Here is a 19,610-nt window from a genome sequence, read left to right as displayed (position 1 = left end):
AATGCATTGATATTTTTCCAACATAAAGAAAAAAGAAAAAGTACTTCTGGCCTAATCCTAGTAACGGACTTCTCCTCTCTTTTAGTAGAAAAGGAGCAGGACTAATGAATGAGTGTCCTGGGAGCCCCCTGACCCAGCACCATCCCTCTGCACCCTGGCCAGGAACAACGAGGGGGGCTGGGGAACGGGCACCTCCCAGGAAAAAGAAGTCACAGGAACAGATTTGCTGGGATGTTCCCTTTGGCAGCTCTTTCTGGCCTTGACGTGGCGTGGAAAGCAGATCATTTCTTCCATAGTTTGACCTCTCTATTCCCACCCTCTCCCCCTAGTAGTATTCACTGCCCATATCAGGCCAGGCATGGCTTGGGTTGTCTTCCCATCCACAGAAAAGGGATGTTTCCCCGACAGTTGGCACCAGCAGTAATAGAGTCTGGGATGCTCTTGCACAAAAATTTGAAGTGGAATTTAAAAAAGAAAAAAAAAAAAAGATATCTACAGCAAAAAAAAAAAAAAAAAAAAAGAGATCTACATCACCTGTTGCCAGATCTCTTCATCACCTCATGGAAGTTTCAAGCCTGAAACCTCTGCAAAATAGCCTGAAATTGGGAAACAGAGGTGTAGAGGGAACTAGACATTCCTCACCCGTTCAGAGATCTGAGAAATCAACCAGGTTTTGAGGAAGACCATCACATTATCCCTGCTACAGGGGCAGAATCAGAGTAAATTATAATCAGTAGGATTTTCTGAATTATTCCCATCCTCAAAACATTTTTCTCCCTTTCCATTGCAAGAGAAGAAACATCCAGCCACTGCTCTGGCAGAGAAGAGAAAAAAAAAAAAAAAAAAGGAAAAAAAATGAATGAAAAGCCTTGAAAGCCAGCACACAAACATGCCTTATAAGGGTGTCTTTATTTAAGCGGATGGGGTAAGGGAGCTGGAATCACTTTTTGAGGATGAAGAATTCACCGGGGAGCCTGCCATGAAGGCTCACAACGGTCCCCAGCACAACGCCGGGGTCTATGTTACCCAACCCGCCCGAGCGCTGCGGAAAAAAAGTAGCTGTTTTTAAAAAGGTGTGCGGTGGGATTTATGGCATTCCAGCATTTAGTCTGGTATGAAACAGATCTTGTTTTTTTACAGTTACAGTTACAAAGAGGAGGGCTGTAGGCTGAGAGCGACAGACGCGCCGCGTTCGTGAAGATTGCTGCAAGATACTTTCATTTCTAGGAAAAAAAAATCATGAACCAATTGTTGAACTGAACGGTTGAGTACCAAAAGGTGGTTTGTCATTGCAGGGATGCCCGAGTGCAGAAAGCATTCCCAAGGACACTGCTTCAACCTGTTGGTTGCACATTCGGGTGCTGCGATACCATTTAACAGTCAGTCAGTTGTGCCACAGTAAACGTCCTCATTTAATAGGATTAAAAGCAACAGTCGGAATTTGTCTATTGAAGATAGGAAGAAGAGGAGAAAAAGAATATAAAATGCCAACTAAAATGTAAAGAAACATTACCTTTTGCATTACCCTAGATCTTGGTTACAGCTTGTCGCAAATGCTCCGTCACAACTATTTTTTGAAAGGAAAGTTGCTTTTTAATTAAATATATATTTTTTTTTCCTAGAGATCTTCTGCTTGCCTGGGAAAAGCTTGATTTTTTTTCATCCAAACAAAATGTACATGGATTCTGATGCTCGAATCACCTACATGCAAATCCCAAGATCTATACCCCCCTGTCTTTTAAGAAAAAGAATTGTGAGGCATTGCAGGAACTTTATCAAAGAAGATACCCAATAAAGACAATGAAAGTATGAAGTACACAACAGAGTCGTGTTGGCATTTTCCAAATTTATATCTTGTACCCACCTCGTCCCTCACAAAAATAATAATTAGGGTTTATTTCTTTCTGCAAACAATATCTTTCCATGGATGTTCCCCTATTTTCTTCTAAGTATTCCACCAGGGACAAAATAAATAAATAAGTGAATGATGATCGGTTGTCTGGGGACATCCAGGCCAAGGTTCCAACAGTTCTGTACCATACCTGATAAAGTTTTTGCTCATATATTTATAATTTTGGCTTGGACAGAAGCATGCACACCCCTTCAATCTCCCAACTTCATTTATATACACACCCCCATTATATAGTTGTACCTGAGGCACTTAGAGGAATTCCTTCTCCTTTCATCTTGGTTTTTAATTCTCAGTGGCACCTGTGTTGGGAACAGCCTGACTCTGAGCCGTTCTCTGCTTTTCTCTCCAGTGACTGCCTGAGATCTCATCCATCCTTTCCAAACACATGTGGGGTGGAAGAAGACTCTGCAGACTTGTCTGGAGGGTTGCCAGGACAAGCCCTAGCAGGACAGCTGAAAACCTTACCAAACTAAACTGATTTTTGAGTATGATAAGAGATAGAAGTAGAAAAAAATGAGAAAAGAAGACCATGAGGTGATTTTTTCATTTGAATCTTTGATTTCCTCCATCTCGAAAGAAGAGCATCTCTTCTCTCTCACACATGACAGCTTGCTCACCCACACAATGTCTGGTCTCCAGGGCCTGATGGAGGCACATATAACACGGACAGCATCTTGGCAGTGCCGCCGGGCAGGAGGTTTATTTAGAGTTAGTGGAAATCAGCACCCCAAACACTCCGATTTTCATTTACACTGAAAAGCTTGTTCGCACCACCCTACAAACCCCCAGAGACCCTCCACAGGAATAAATATGCAAAGTCAGAAACAACCTACAGCTCAGTGCCTCTCCTTCGTCGATTGCTGGACATTTTGGATCTTCACTGAAAGGGTTGTTCAACCTTGGAACAGGCTGCCCAGGGAAGTGGTGGAGTCACCCTCCCTGGAGGTATTTAAAAGACACGTAAGCATGGTGCTGAGGGACATGGTTTGGTGGTAACCTGGCAGTGCTGGGTTAACGATTGGACTCGATGATCTGAAAGGTCTATTCCAACCATAACAATTCTATGATTCAATGATTCTGTGATTCTACAGTGAGCAGTTTGGTGCAGGGAGTTTCTTTGCAGCACTTAACATTGCACGCTGCTGGCCCACAACTGGGTCCACCATTCCTGTTTGGTGCAGGGAGTTTCTTTGCAGCACTTACCATTGCACCCTGCTGGCCCAGGACTGGGTCCACCATTCCTGCTGCTGCAGCTCCTAATTCCTAAATCCCCCCGTGGTTTCAGGCTAGTGCAATTAGTTCAGAAATATTTCCTGAATGGGACAATGCATGGATCAGAGGAGAGTTTGTTTTGGCTTGTGCTGCCAGTTTCACAGTGTCCAGCGCATTCATCGTGAGCAACACTGCTGCTGCTTGTGCTGCAGACCCAAATTCTGAGCTGAAAATTGGCACTGGCACACAGGAACGACAGCGATTCTTACTGGTTGCTTCTTGGAGACGCGAAAATAAGTAAAAGAGCAGGAGAGATGAAGCCAGATTGAGAGATGACAGGGAACAGAAGGTGAGGAAGGAGCCGTGGTGGTGCTGGTTGGCTCCTTACCTTCGCAGCTACAAAAACTTTTGAGCTGAAGCTCTGCACCTCTCCTCCGTGGCCTGGATTTTGGGAGGCAGACTCTGCCTGGAGCCACAGTGGTGCAAACAGGATGTGACTCCCTCAAAAACAGCAGGATGGACTCATTCATACAGCAACGTAAGGCCGGGCTGAATCTATATGGTTATAATGAAAACACAACCACAGTTTGGTCCCAGACGCTCTCTACCAGAGACATAGGAACTCTATACACAGTCTTCCTAAACTTCCTTGTGCCTTGATGTAACTGGTCATGAAAATGAAGTGTGTCTGGCACAGCTGGAGTTGGAGAGCTAAATTATCATCTGGCACCTCGCAGCAATAATCCAGTGCCTTGAAAGCAGCCAGGTTTCTGCTCCACTGTAGAACACAGAAAAGAGCCTGTGCTTCGCCTTAGGCTGCCTCCCCCATCTCCCACCACTCAGCCTCACTATAAACTCCCGAAATCCCAGTGTAGCTCATGCAATCACAGCATTGTCTGTAGAAAGATGTTTGTTCAGATTAAATCTTTTAAAAATAGCGGTGACAAAGGAATATGGATCAAACAAGGCAAGTCTTAATTGACCTAACCAAACCATTTGCTCAATTCCTTAGCAGATGTAGCACTGTATGTATAATAGAAATAAGTGTATAATGTTTACTCTAATGTAAGAAAATGAATATAGTGGAGTAATGAAAGCAATTAATCCTGTATTATACTAACTAGTAAATTTAGAGTGTGTGGAGAGGAGATAATATGCTATTTTAGCTGTGAGTGTCCTTATGAGATATTAGTGAAGTGAAGCTGTGATGAACCAAGCATTTTTTACGTATTTGTGAATTCTGAAAGGGATGCATTAGGTGGTCTTCATGTTGCTGTCAAGGTCGAAGCAATACGAATATAATCTTAACCAGTAGAATGAGGTCTCGCTAAGTGTATCATAGGGGATGCAAGACTGCATAGGTAATAAATTAGTATGTAAATCAGGGTAGTTTTAGGAGATAAAAGGGCATATTCGAGGGGTGTACTTCAGGGGCTGTTCTCCCGAGATAAGGTCACCAAGAACCGCCATGGTCCTCTTGCTGTCAAATCAGCGTGTAACAGAAGTTGCTGAAGATTTTGCTGTTAGAATACTTATGTGCTCCAGAGTACAGCAGGTACTGAACTTATGTCCTGTCTGTCCTTTCTTTATTGCTTTTATTCCAACAGATCTAAAAATTTTCATGGGACTACTGAGAAAAAGTGGTATTTAACCAGCCTGTGTTTTCCGCCAGCCAACAGTGGAATAGGTTATACTCCAGAATGGGACCAAGCACTCTTATTTGGGGAATTTCATGAAGTCCCATTTCTTCAGTCAAAAAAAAAAATCGCTGTAAGAATAAAAATAAAGAACCCCACCCCTATTCCTAAACAAAGAACCTGGCTTATTGCATCTCCTTTGTTTGGCTCTCCCGCACAATGTGTTGTCTGCAAATGGAAGTCCAAACTGGCTGCGGTGATGAGATTTCCAGCTTTGCGCAATCAAAAGGCACGAATCTCATTTGCAGGCTGTCAGCTACAAAGCCCAAATCTTTTCAAGGCTACGCAACAGTGCTAACAAGTGGAGGAGGGCAAAAACTAGAAAAGGCAGTATTTTCTTGTGAAAAAGGAATCCCACATACCTGGTTATATAGAGCAACGTAAACCAGCTCTCCCAGGGTAGGGAACCTATTTAGGACCGATCCCTAAAGCATTTAATCTTGCCTTTGATCATTTCTGCATCTAGATACAGCTAGAACATCATAAAAAACTCCAAGATTAAGTTGAAAGTGAATGACTAAAGAAACTAATGAAAGTTGGGTTTTATTAATAAGAATTGGATCTTACACATCTGATGTGGGGTCTAAACTATAGCACTTGCCCCATCACTGGTATAAAATGAGCTCTGTACTGCTGGGACACATCACCTCCTGGACTTCTGTGCCTTTCCCCAGAGCTTAGGTGACTGCTAGGACTATCTGCATGATCTTTTTAACAGCTCGTTAGGACAAGTGAAGCCCATTCTCTTCAGGTATAATTAATTCCTCCTCTAACGAAGGTGCCTCTGATCTTCTATAAAATCAAAGCTTCTCTTTTATGCTTTCTTTTCTTTTTCTCCAAGACATCTACCAAGTGAGGAGAGGGAAACAACAGCAATTCTGTAAAATATCAAGGATTTGGTACAGTAAGATTGATCTTTAATGCTTTATTTGGGGATTTCCTTTTTTGAATTCTATCTGCAGCCGGGAAGCCTGATTGGAAACAAATCCTGTTTCTTTTTTCTTTATATGGGAAAATGAGCTGTATTTATCTCCCAACTTTTTAACAGGCTCATTTAGTTTTGGAGAAAGTTCAGGTTGTTTCTTTATATTATTCTAAAAAAGTGCCAGACTTTAATTTTTTCATTTTAAAATCTAACACTGTGTAGCCAATATCATTGTTACCTTGGAGTAGGTTTCTCTGTTATTTCCCACAGCTGCAAAGAACATTATAGATATGAAATTGTTCTGGGCAGGAGCTGGGAAAGAAAAGCTGGCCAGGAATATAAATTACTTTTCCTTTCATTCATACTGAGTTTGCAGTTATTCTGGCATAAAACTAGAGTAAAACCACTCTAAGTAGGGGATTTACACCGTTGACTTCAGTGAGATCGCTTTGTGTTCCCAATCCTGGATCCGATGGAGATAGAGTAACACCAATAAAAGCACCACAAGGACACCAATAAAAAATAAGCAGAATTTGGCCCCTCAGAAGCACCTCTTAGACAAGTTGGAGCCCTAAGTCATGGTGATGTGCAGTGAGAAAGGTTAAGCCCGAGGCCAGCAAGGAGACTAAAGGCGGTAGTGTCTTCCTTGCTAGGAGCTGGTGCTCATGAGCCTGTGATGGTGGGAAACCACTGCCCTGGGTGAGGCCAAGGCTCCTCTCTGAATACATATAATGTGGTTTTCTAATCCTTGCTTTGAGGTGCCAGTGGGACTTTCCAGGAGTGCCCTCTTTTTGGGTTTTGGAGAGCAGCTTCTAGTTGGGTGGCCGCTTGGGTGCGAAGAGGTCAAGCCTTCCCCGCGCTCACACATCGGTTCTTTCAGTTGGCAGATGTGGAGCTCGCAAAGCAGATGCTCCTCTGACTCATACAGGTGTAAATAAGGATTTCCTCCAAGGAAAGCTGGATGTTACACCTATCCGCCTTGCCGGAGCTGGTGGAGTCGCTGCTGATTCATGCTGGGAAAACTTGGCTCCATGACCCCAACCACTGGACCACACAGTCTACTCCTTTCCCCTCTCCATAATTCATGCACAGTAACACACTTGTAAGGATGATATATGCTTTCAGCAGATGTTCCCCACACCGGTGTGATGAATACGCATCCAGGGCATTGCGCGACGGCACCAGTGCCAGAGAGAGATGCTCTGGTGGGCTCAGATCTTTAAAGGTTGATCCATACAGACAAGAAAAACCCTTGCCCGGGGATCCTGAGGCACTGTCCCAAAATAGAGGCAGTCAAACACACTGATGCCAGCAGGAGTTTCTGGGAGTTTTCTCTGATCTGAAGTGTAATAGTCCAAAGCAAGGAAAAAAAAAATAAATCCCATTTAGACATGATGCAGCTGGTTTAGAGGAAAAAAGCTTTTTCCCCACAGTAATTTTGATCCAAAATTTAAAGAGAAGTTTGCCAAACCTTTCTTTTCACATCATTCAGTGTATCCAGCAGGGAAGGGAACAGACATAACGGCTGGATTGTGATGCCAAGTGTTGGTTAAATCCCTACCCCTCCTCAGGTCCAAGGGGACGTATTGTCAGAACGCAGTTCTTCTGAGGCTCCTGGCCTGAACTGCAAAAACATAAAAGAAAACTTGGAAATAAATGTAACATTTTGGATAGCTACCAAGATCAAAAGAAACTCCCAGCTGATAGGGTTCCTCTATAGCTGCTATCAAACATACGTAGCTGCTACCCACATAGTACTTTTAAAATCCACAGGAACAGCAAATGTATATGTAAAAAACATATCTTTTTGTGTGTCATAGAAATTTCCCATTGAGACCTATCGCTAGGCCATCCAAACTGTATCCATATAAAATAGTTTAAGTCATCAGTGAATTTAATAGAATCTCAGCACTTTTTTTCTACTGGGCTATATAAAACTCTGCTTAGATCATTTTTCTTGGAGCGTAGAAAGGAGAGGAAGTGCTTGCTTTGTATTTTTCTCTGTTCTTCGTCTGTGTTGCTTGAGAAGAATGGCTCAGTAATTGCTAAATACTTTCAGCTATTTTTCTCCTCTTCCTTCACTGAAATCTTAAAAAATATCCAATCAACTCTATAGTTCAACAACTACATTGAGAAGCTATCACAGAAATTTCTTTCGTACATTTTAAAGAACCTTTGATCAAAATTTTAAAATTATTATATGTTCCACTTATGGTGATGAAACTCCCTGTGATAATTATGGTTGGGGTTTTTAACCGAAGGTTTGTTTCAATGCAGTATGGCTCATATTTCTGTTTCTGCATCTCTTGTCTAGCTGAGATGTGAATCTAAGCTGAATGTCCACTTTGCCTGCCTCCAGATGGAGTTTATCTGAAGGTGGTCAGTCCCAAGACTCATCACCAAATTATATTTTCTTCCCTATTTGCATTCCTATTTCAGGTGAACACGCTAAAACTTCATGGATAAAGCTACTGAAGTGGTGACTAAATGCTCAAGAGAAGACCTTGTGAACTATTGACTCTGCTGAAAACCTCCCTTTTGGAGTAAAATTGCTCAACTGCTGGGTCAGATAATTTCACCCAAATTAATAGTTCTGCCAGTAGCAAAGCATCTTGCCTCTTGAAATGAGTTCCAGGATAGCCTTTATCTTTCTAATTGATGTGGAACCCAGTCAGCCTAGTCGGCGGTCTTCAGCCCAGGGAGAGTGGCACTTTTAGCCTTTTCACTAAAACTGAGTTTCTGTGCAGGGCTTTGCGGTGGGATGTTGATGTCAGAGTTCCAGGATGACAGATGGGTGCAACGCAAGATGAGGGTCTTCTGCAAGGAGAACAAAGCAGGGTTCTTTGTGCAAACCACAGAGCTCCAACCACTCTATTCAGAACCAATTCAAAATCCCATTCAAAGACCTCATTAACTCAGTGGGAGCCTGGTCTGACCAAGAATTTTAAGCTTAGACCCTTAATAAGGACAGTCACAAGGGGATGGAGACAGCAGGATATATTCCATTTTTTTCTAACCAGGATGAAATTAATCTCTATGCAGAAAATCAGCTTAAGGACTCTACCCTACTTAAATTCCTGCAAGGCCTCTGTAGTTCACTTGAGTAATCATTGATTGGATTCTTAAGAGATACAGAGAAGCTCTAGCTAATTACAGTACATCTGTGAATAACCGCATTTTTGGTCCTTAGGCAGTTTTGAAATTTAGAGGGAGAAAAAAAAAATCAACCTGAAATGAAAGTATTCAAAAATGTGGTGTCTTGAAAAATAAGACTGTCAAAATCTGGTCAAGTGAAACATTTTGATTTGATTGCTACATTGCTACACTTTTTTTTTTTACCATATATAACACTGAAACATATTTTGAGGTCAAATGTTTTTTCAACATAAGAAGGTGAAACATTTCATTTTGAAAATGGCAAAACAAAATGTTCCCATTTCTATATTATAATTTGTGGGTGGAGGATTTTTTTAAAAAACCCTGCAAGGTTTTGATACATTAATGTAGGCTTCTAGCTGACCCTCATCTGAGTTTTGGGGTTCAAAAGTTTGGCTCAGACTTCAACTTTCTGTACCCACGACACAGAGTCCTTTTCCTGGGCTAAAGCTACAGAAGAAGCATCTGCACAAAGAGGGTCTGTCTCTGTAGACGGTTAGAGTGGACATATATGGGGAAAATGGATTGTTCTCATTTTGGCAGAGAAGATGAATGTTTGTGTGATCTATGCACACACACTGCAGCGATGTTTTAAGATCAATGGTACTGGGGACAGCCACAAGAAAAGACCATTTGCAACTCCGTAAGATTGATGCTTCCTCTCAGAAATGGGTGAAAAACATGGGAAAGATTTCTCTCTACTGTCCTAAAAACCCTCTCAGCCTGACCCAAAGCCATAGAGCCAACAAACTGATCAGCTGTGCTACGGTGACATCAAGAGGCCACTGCTGTGCTGGAGACACAGCCACTCTGCAAAGCTTATTGTCTCCCGGGAGCAAGCAGGAGATTGAAGAGAGCAGTAACTGGCTCAAGGACATCTCTGTGGTCAGGGCACAGCTGAGATATGGCCGAGACACGCCAGGTCCCAACCCCGAGCTGCCCTGCACACGCTGCTTTGCCTGCATCTGAGGCAGATTTTTGAGGCTATACAACAAGCTGCAGAGCTGGGATGGGTTTTTGCTGAAAAAATCACTCAGAAACTGCGGTTTTCTGGGTACCCCAGAGGGTGGTTCATGACCTGCTGTTGGGGGATCCATCCGAGAGCAGCCTGCAAGGATGAGATTGGTGGGATGGATTGGAGCAGGGGTCTCCCAACCTCAGAAAAATGCCTTCACACAGGGCTTTCTGAGAAAAACAGGAGGGTGTTGCTTTTGTGAACTGCACAAAAGCCACCAAATTGTTCTGCTCTTTATTTCCTGGGACAAGAGAGTGGCGATAGTGCAAGGACCAACTGTCAAGGTCTCCTCCATCTCTGCTCCACTCCTTGCATAATAAAATCCCCCCACCCCACTGTCCCCCTCTGCCATCTCTCCACCTCCTGAAGCTCTTTGCAGAGGGACACTAGCTGCACCATCAAACATGCTCTTTAATTGTGGGATTGTTAAATCTCTCATGGTGAAGCACGGTGGCCTTTCTCCTGGCATGCAGAAGAGGGTCTGGCTGTCGGTCCTGCTGATCCCAGCCTGGCACCAACTAAGATCCTCTTCTGCCATGGGACATCTAAGTGTTTTGACAGGGAAAGTTCCTCCCCCACACAGGAACATGCTCCAGGGGGTCCACCTTGGGTTGAATGCTCAGTTTATAGATCTGAGAGACAGCCTGGTGCCTCTCACTTCCATGTGTTCTTTAGGGGAAGGAATGCCTTCCATCACTTTCCTGCCAAGCAAAGGTTTGACCTTATGGCTAAATAGTAGAAATAATACCAAAGGCCAAGAATACTGTAATTATTTACTGGGAGGTTGCTCATTTGAGGGGTAATTTAATTTTAATCATAGTGTTTATCCAAGAAAATTATTTGAGGAGTCAAAATTGGGAAATCCCTTGCAGTGGTGGCGTTCCCAAACGGAGCTGGGAGGTTCTCTGCAAGGCAATTTTGGGAACAGGCCACTGATCTTGAGGACAGCACTAGTCCAGCATCCCATCCCAGCAACACGCTGCTCCTGAGCGAGGCTTGTCCCTTCTCTCGGTCTCAAGAGTTTCCCTTGACAGCCTCTGTTGACTTTGAAAGGTCCATATTCTTCCATAGACAACAGTCCCTCAGACTGGAAGTACAAGCAGTTAAATTTTACTAAGGTGCTTGTGTTTATCACAGCAAATGCTTCCTTCTAACCAAACCAGCAGAAGCCTCATGGTCCTAATTTGCCCTTCTTCCCTCCAACTCCTTCCCCATCATGACTGACTGCTGGAAGCTCTCTGCTTTCCTGGCCTCAGTTTAGATTTCAATGGTCTTCTCAGCGTTGAAGAGGCTTTGCTCTGCTGTGCAAATCACCCGTGTTTTCCTACATTTCTCAGCTATTGTTGTTGGCCATGGCTGGTTTGTTAAGAAAACATATTCAGCATTTCTCTATCAGCTGCGAGTGAATTTGGGTGGAAAGCTTGAGAGTGGGTGAAGGAGCAGAACCAGCCTCCATACAGGCTCCTACGTACGTGTAAATATTTGAAAGGTCATTCAGTTATTCATACAGTATGTTCTGCCAAGCTTTGTGCAGAAAACGCTCACCTTTTTTGGTGTCTCCTAATAAATCTTTTGGGGTTTGCAAATGCAGCAGCAGGCAGTCTTGTCCCCTTTTGCAGCTAAATAATCCATTGTTTGCTTGTTTGTTTGTTTCCTGAGCAAATCAGGCCTAGGAACAAAAATATCATTAATGGGAGGTAATTGCAGATGCATATAGTGAGCAACAAGGGCAGGTTATGAACAAACCCGGGGATGGGATACGTAAAAGGGATGAGATTTTTATATGGTGACTAAGTTCCAGAAATATGTTGTTTTCCTGTTGTGGCAAGCAGCAACCCACTAATTGGGCAAATCTCCCGCGGTTTGCAATGGGCAGGGTCCTGGTCTGAACTGTGGAACAGGACTCTCCTTTGCCCTCAAATAAGGTGAATTTGGCTCTGGATGTGAACTGCTCTTGTGGAGTGTGCCTCTCTCTCCTGGCCTGACCTGATCCCGGGTTGGCCTCTGTGCTGGAAGAGGACCAGTACTTACCAGCACTCTCAGCCCTTCAGAGTCCAATGGATGTTCACAAACATGTGTGCTGATGCTGTGGGAGTCTGGAGATATGTTCCAGTGGCACGTTGCTGGTGCGTGTCCCTGCACATAGGTGGATCCCCCATGTCCCAGCCACCTCTCCAGTAGAGCCTCCCAAATCTGCAGGAGTTCTAAGGCAGAGACTTTGTAGGACACACCTCAAAGTCCAGGTGTACCCCAATAGTCCTTTCCATTCTGGAGGTGATCTGAGTGATGGTTTCCTCAATGATGTGAAGGCAACTCTAACTGCCATTGCAAAAGGGATTCCTCTGCTGACAAGCTATTTATGACCAAAGTACCCAATCCAAGTTGCTCATCCAGGCTGTTGCATTCAGGAGAGGGAATCATCCCATGTATCTCAGATCGGACACCCAGGGTAGGATTTAGGTCCAGGTTAAGGAGCAGCATTTTAGTGTTAGATGGGGATATGTCTGTGTGCTGGTGGTGGAAGTTGTTAGGAGAAGCAATGGAGATGTGGTCCTCAGAGCTAAGAGGGGGATGGAACTGGTCCTATATAAATATCTGCTTTAAGGTAACCTAAACAGCTTCCCACCATTGGGCCAGGTCTTCACATATGTTGGCAATTTAGATACCTGGTACAAAGTAGACATCTAAATTTGGGTGTCCTAGCGAGGTGTTGAATTCCATATTTAATTTTATAAGGCTAGGTCAAGGTGGGACAGATCTCTCCTTTAATCATTCATATGAAAAACAATTAAACAGAAGTAATGGTTTATTAATTTATCCTTGTTGGATTATTATTTAGATGAAACTGCTGCCTTATTTAAAAACAAAGGATGGTCTTGTTCTTGCATAGCTTTGTGAGTAAAAGCTAACACAGCAGCTTCCTCTACCCAGCTGAAAGAAAACAATAGTCTTATACCTCTGTGAGCACTTAAATATACTCTAGATTATTATTTTTTATGTCTGAGTAAAGCAGAAGGCATATAAAGTAATGTATAAAATATAGTAAGGTATATCTAGAAGGAGGCTGTATGGACATCAAGCATAGCAAACCTGATATAAAATATAATGAAAGAATAAAGCAGGTAACAGGGCAGATATAAATCCTGGTGCGATGAATAAAGCATGTCACATAATAGCGATAAAAAAAAATAGCAAATGGCAAAACACACATCAGCATAGACATAAAGCATAATGAACTGATGGATGAAAGTCACATTAATGAATAGATTGCTCTTGTCACTCAGAATAAGCAAAATGATCATTTTGTCTTCTGAGCCCTTAGAGAGCTTCTGGCTACACGGGACTACGGGAAGGATTTTCTAGTTTTCTTACTCAGAAACTAATAATATCTGGCACTTGCAAATACCTTTCGCTGAATATTATCATCAGGTCTAAAAACCTGTCAGGTTGAAAACCTTTATGGCTGGGCTTGGTGAGGGCTTGCACAAAGCATTCATGGGCTGGAGACCTGGGAGAAAGCTGGGTCAGCACAGATCACAGCCCTCGGGGAGGGAGGCTGGGAGGATCACAGAATCCAGCCAATCCCAGCCACCTCTCCGAGGCACGCACTCACACAGATACTTATTCCCCAAATATCCCTGGTGAGACACAGTCTGCTCAACAAGATGTAGGTAGCAAAGCATAGACGGGGTAGCTTTCTCTGGGGTATTGTTTATCACCTTTGTTAGAAACATATTTGAAAGTGTATTTTTAAATCATGCTGATGGGACTCACCCATTATATTGTGACTGTTTCCAAATGCAAGGTTACGCCTTCTCATTGTTTGGAGACAACAGGCTTTATAAAAGGAACAGAGGAACCCAAGTAATTTACAGAATCATAGAAAGGTCTGAGTTGGAAGGGACCTTTCAGATCATCGAGTTCAACCATCAACCCAACACTGATAAAACCTCCACTAACCCATGTCCCTCAGCACCACGTCTGTGACTTTTAAATATAGCCAGGGATGGTGTCTCCACTGCTGCCCTGAGCAGCCTGTTCCAATATTTAAGAACCCATTTGGTGAAGAAATTTTTCCTAATATCCATCCTAAACCTCTCGTGGTGCAACTTGCCCCTGGAGGGCAGGAAACACCCTCTTGCAAGACCAGGGGTTCAGCTGAACAGACCAGAGCAGAGATGTGAATAAAGCACTGGTTTGTAAAAAGCGCTGATTGCGGAGCATCTCTGCCTACGAGTGCCCTTCATCTCAACCCAAGGTAGGACCCCAGGACACAGAGCTATGGTCCCAGCTCACAGGCAGGTGCACATCTTTGTGGCCCCCTGATTTCTGGAGAAAACCCTATGTTCTCCCCTGGCCCCCCAGTGCTTTCAGCTGTGATCTGGCAAGAGGCAGCGACGATTCAGTGGCTGCGCATCCCCCCGTTGCATCCTTCGCTTGCTGCATTTCTACAAACCTCCTTTTGTAAATACTTTTGAAAGGAAAGTGCATTTAGTTTAATTAGGAGACCCTACCAGCAGAAGCCATTTGTCAGCCACTTAACCAAACTCTCCCTTTTCCCTGGCAGCAGCAGATGCCTGAGCCCGACTGGTTTGCAGCAGGAATTTGTGGTAGCAGACCCGATGCCAGCCTCTGCCGGAGATTTATTGCTCTGCTGGCATGCAGCACTTCTCTCATTAAGGCTCTCACATTGTTGTTTGGCTTCTTCTAAAGTGCAAATACATGAAGCAATGCTTTGGAGGAAGCCAATTAGGAAGGACAGAAGAAACATTTCCCACCGGCTGAGGCCAGGCCCAGGACTGAGCAGGATCAGGGCTGCGAGGAAATTGGGAGCCTGTTAGAAGGAGGGTGTTAGAGGTTTGTGTGCAGGAAGCTTAAGGACAAGTCAGCTCTGTTGTAGGCTGGTTGTTTCTCTGGGAAAAGCTTCTTAATTTCTTTGTACTTTGTTTCCTCATCTGTGAAGTCAGCACAGGCTTTTTAGACTAAAAAGCTTTGTCTTTCTAACCCGACCTCTTGCTTTCAGGAGTCGCACTTCATCCATAATTGTCCTTATGCAGAACAATGCGTGCCCGAAACGATGTCTGAATTAGGCATAAAGATTTAGACAGGGAGTGTACGGCTGCGTTAATACCCTTCGGAGCAACACAGGTGATTTGGCAGCTCTGATTTATTCACAGTGGCTGCCCGACACCCCGGCTCGACAGCACACCTGGACCTGGGAGGCTCTTGGTCGCCACGGGTGCAAAGGAGAGCAGCACGTGGCTCGTCTCAGCCTCTCCTCGTGCCCTCCCTGAAGGAGATGTCTGGATGGGAGACACTTTCTGACAGCAGCAGGCTGTGAATTGAGCAGAAGGACCCAGATCCCTCAAACGTGAGGTCCCACCTGGGATGGCTTCCAGGAAGGAGTCGGGGGCAAGGCTCTGCAAAGCATGTAAAATATTATGTCCATAACTCCATGAAAAAAAAACAAGGCTGTGTTCCTTAGAGCCGACTGGCTTCCTACAACGCTGATCTTTCAGCAACAGCCTGGGTGTCTGAAGGGGCTGGTATGCAGACCACTGAAAGGGGCCACTCAGGATGATGCTGTAAGCCAAATACGCAGTGGCATTCAGGACTATTTGAAGCCAATAGCCCAGCCTGGGCCACACTTTCTATTTGTTTTTACACGTTGCGAGCTAAGTTTGGGTATGGTATGCTCGAACACACAAGCAAGCCTCTGTCTGCCTCTAAAAGGACGGGGGGGATTGCGAAGGGAAAGTACACTTTTCAAGCAAAGTCAGGTTCAGATTATGAACCAGCTTTTCATATTCGCAGGAAATACTTGATCCTCCTGCACCTTCATTCAGCTGGGCCCACAACATGGCTTTGAGGGGAGACAGCCCCCAAAGAAAATACATTTCATGTGGAGAAGGTAAAGCAAAGCCTGTGTTTTCAGCTGATTCGTAAATGAAAGATGTTTAAACAGATCAGTTTTTAAACCCAAATATAGTATTTAACCCCGCATCCCCAAAGATGCTCCAGACGTTGTTGTGGTTTGCTGGGGCTCTACCTGCCCCAGGGGTGCTGATAGAGGCAAGGTTTGATGCTTGTGTTGCCTTCAGTCCTCTTCTATGGCTTTGTGCTTTCCCTGAGTGTGAAGAGATTTCAATTTCATCTTGTACCATTGATCTACCAGTGAATCTTTGCATCTGGATTACATTTTTTAATAGTAGCTAGAGGCTATGCTGAAAAATGTGCTAAAACAACCTCATTTTTACCCTGAAAAGAACAATGGTGACAATCAACAGTGATGTCAGAATTTTACCAGTTATTAGTGACAAGTGATTTGGTTCAAAAGGGATCTGATTTGGTTCAGAAGTGACCTCAAAGTGATAGGATTTAGTTAGTCTAAAACTAGTCTGTGATCCCTTAAAACTAATAGCAACTCTTTATCCTTTATCTCCCACTCCTTCCTCTCTCCACCTGGTGGTTTCATGGAGGCTGGGAAGCAGGAGTTCTGAAGCGCTGGAGTAAAGCCTATAGTCATAATACTGCTTGGAATAAAATAAATAATAAAACCCTTGCCTGTAAGTGTGTATGCATAACTTTGCTGCGCTGTGTCTAGAGGGGGAAAAAAATGAACACTCCTGTCAGAGATAATATTCAAGCAAACCTGCCTCTCCCCATCTCCAGAGCTGCAGTTTCTGCCCCACAAGAGTTGCTTTGCTCTTCCAGGGGGTGTTGAGTAGGGAGGCAGAAATTGTGTTGTCTATAAAGATCATTTTCCCAGTACAAACCTCATCTCTAATAGGGGGATTTCTTGCTGTATCCTCACGGACCAAACAAATTAATGGTGCTGTAGGTGTCTAATGCCTCAGCTTTGAACATCCTCAGTTCTGGAGTCCCAGAGGGATGGTGGCCATCTGGTGCTGTGCTCAGTGCAGGTTGTCACTGTGGGGCCACGCATGGGACAGAGCTATCTCTTGTATGGGAAGACAATTTTTAGGCTCGAGGACTAATATTAGGCATTTGCACTCATTCAGTTTGAGTTGTGACCACAGGAAAAAATGTTTTTACAGGGCTATGAATATCGCAGAGGCTGTGGTCAGGGCAAGGGCTCAGAGTCAGGGGCAGATGGTAGGACACTGTCCTGCTCTGCTCATAACCCCGGACAGGTAAGGGGAAAAGTGGCAGAAATCTCTCCTGTCCTGCATAATGGGGAGGTGAGGGCACAGCTCAGACTAGACAGCAAGGTCTTGACCCCTGGACAAGCCCTAATCTCACCTAAAACTGGGGAAATTAAAACAATAGGCAAGACTGATGGTGCACTGAGTTTCTCACAGTTAACAAACACTTATCCACAGTGCTGAGATCACAAAGCATTTCCAAGAAATGTGATTGTTCTTCTGTTTTGTTTAAAAAAAAGACCCAAACCCCAAACTAAAAACACAGCCCTACAGCAATGACACTTGACGCAAAGGAAGATGAGCCCCCTCCATGGTTAAAGAGCTTTGGAAATGTTTCCTGTCATACTTAAAGAAAGATTGGTAGAACTAAAAGGCTTTAAAACAAATAGGAGATCACATTTTGGAGGCTTCAGCCCAAACCCTCAGCACTGTGATAATGCATAATAAAATCTTTACCTCTACAAATAAACAAAACTATTTGGAAAGAACGTTTTCCATGGATTTGCCTTTGAGTGTGAAGGCAGGAAACTGCTGGAGGTCTCTTGTAACAGAAGACCCATAACTATACTCTGCAGAAGTTACTTTATTTCCCACCCTAAAAAGAGGCGGAATCTGTAAAAACTCATACTGGGGAGGAGTGAGACCAAACATACTTCAAATTTACTCTGCATAAAAAATGTATCCTTGAAATCTGGAGCTGTTCAGAAGCCAGGCAGGTTTTGAGTGGATTGCAGAAACATAACTTACAGTGATGCCATCTTTTGCCAAAGCTGTAATTTCAGCATCAATAAATTTCATGTTTTCCTTGCAATGAGGTCTCTCCTCATAAACTGAGCAGCCACTGGCACTGGTTACCATCCCAGCCCTCTTCTGGCCACCGGTTTGGCCATGAACTGGGCAATTCCGCACACATTTCTCAGTTTCCCATCTGTAGAAAAGGGATAATCATCCCTGCCCACCTCTGCGGAACCCACTAAGGCCCCTGGATGGAAAGCTGTGTAGAAAGAAAGTAGATCTCTCTGATCTTGGTGAGTGTGACTTACCATGGCCTTAGCAGTGTGGGTTCAGCTGGGCTTGCAAAGAAATTCTCAGCTGGGGTTGAAGCCATGGCCTTGGGTTGAAATAAAACTCATTAAAGTGACCATGGCCTGAATGACCACTTCCACTCTTTCCCAGGATGCTCAGCCTTCTAATGTCCTTTTTTTTTTTCAGATTTGAGCATTTCTTTCGAACCAGAGGATGGCAGAGAGAATACATTATCCACAGCAGTGTGAGCTCTGACCAAGAGCCAGTCCCCAGGGGTACCCCAAAGCTGCCTTCAGCCTCCTGACAACCACAGGGCAGCAGTTGTACTGCTGTCATCAGGTCTTTGAAGAATATGAGTCCAATTTCTTCCCCAGCTTGTTATGAGGTTGGCTGAAATGCCGAGTAATCGCCAAACAGTGAAAAAAAAAAAAAGAAAAGAATCCTTTCCCTTTTCTTCTCCTGTTCAGCTGCCCTTAGCTCTTATTCGCAAACAGTTTCCCACAGATGCAAGACTGAAAAACACAGTGACATCCTTAATTGGGAAAAAAAAAAGAAAGAAAACCACATGACTTCAAAACCTGGGGACTTAAGTAATAAACTGTCAGATTTGATAAGATTCCAAAGAAAACCATGGGAATACGCAATGGGACCCAACTGCACTGACCCTGCCCTGCCCTGAAATGCCTTTGTGCTGCAGAGATCCCTGGCTCTGGAGGGATCTGCACATAAAGGCATGGCCAGTCTTTTATGGACCATCTGATTTAAGTTATGAGTTGACCCTGTCTCAGATGCGGTGTCTCCAGGGGCATTCAGCTACTTGTATTTCATACTGTTGCTGCCCAAAACGCCTGACTTTCTCTTAAAACACATCACTGTGGAACTTCGATGGCATTTGGGAACATCCACTCAGCCAGATCGAAGCTTTCCAGCACACCTCCCATAACATAACTGGATGTGTAATACTCGCTGTGGACTTGGAGGGCTACAGAACAGCTATTTCCTGGCACTGAGGTGGAATTTCTGCATTTCATTTCATAAGGACAATCAAGAAAACCCTCTGCCTAAGCACTGCGGGGCCCTGATGCCATGCTGGCTAGGAATGCTCCTGGAAGCATGAAAGAATAAAATCAGTGAGTATTTTTGGGATGCTGAACCCAGGCACGCTGGCACACAAGTCCCCTGAGAGATGGCTTAGTGCACCCAACTCTGGTGTTACGTTTACCTGCATTGACCTGCTGGAGAGACCTCACCCTGCTGTGGTAGACCAGACCCTTCCCAGGAAGCCAGAAACTTGGGTCAATCTGCTCCCCAGAAGGCCTAGAAGATGACTTTTCTGTCCCATAGAGTGGGGAAAAGAGACGGGAAAAGGGGGTTTTGATGAGAATGGTAATAAATCTATAGCAAAGAGCACATTTAGTAAGTTCAAGGAGGGGTAGACAGTCTGACGTCCTGCACGGTGGAGAAGTCACCAGGCTCAGATCTCTCTATTGCTTTTCTTTTC

This window comes from Calidris pugnax, unplaced genomic scaffold, assembly GCF_001431845.1.
Source record: "Calidris pugnax isolate Ruff unplaced genomic scaffold, ASM143184v1 scaffold166, whole genome shotgun sequence".
Classification (NCBI taxonomy): Eukaryota; Metazoa; Chordata; class Aves; order Charadriiformes; family Scolopacidae; genus Calidris; species Calidris pugnax.
The sequence above is the reverse complement of the archived record's forward strand: the minus strand, read 5'-3'. Positions refer to the sequence as shown.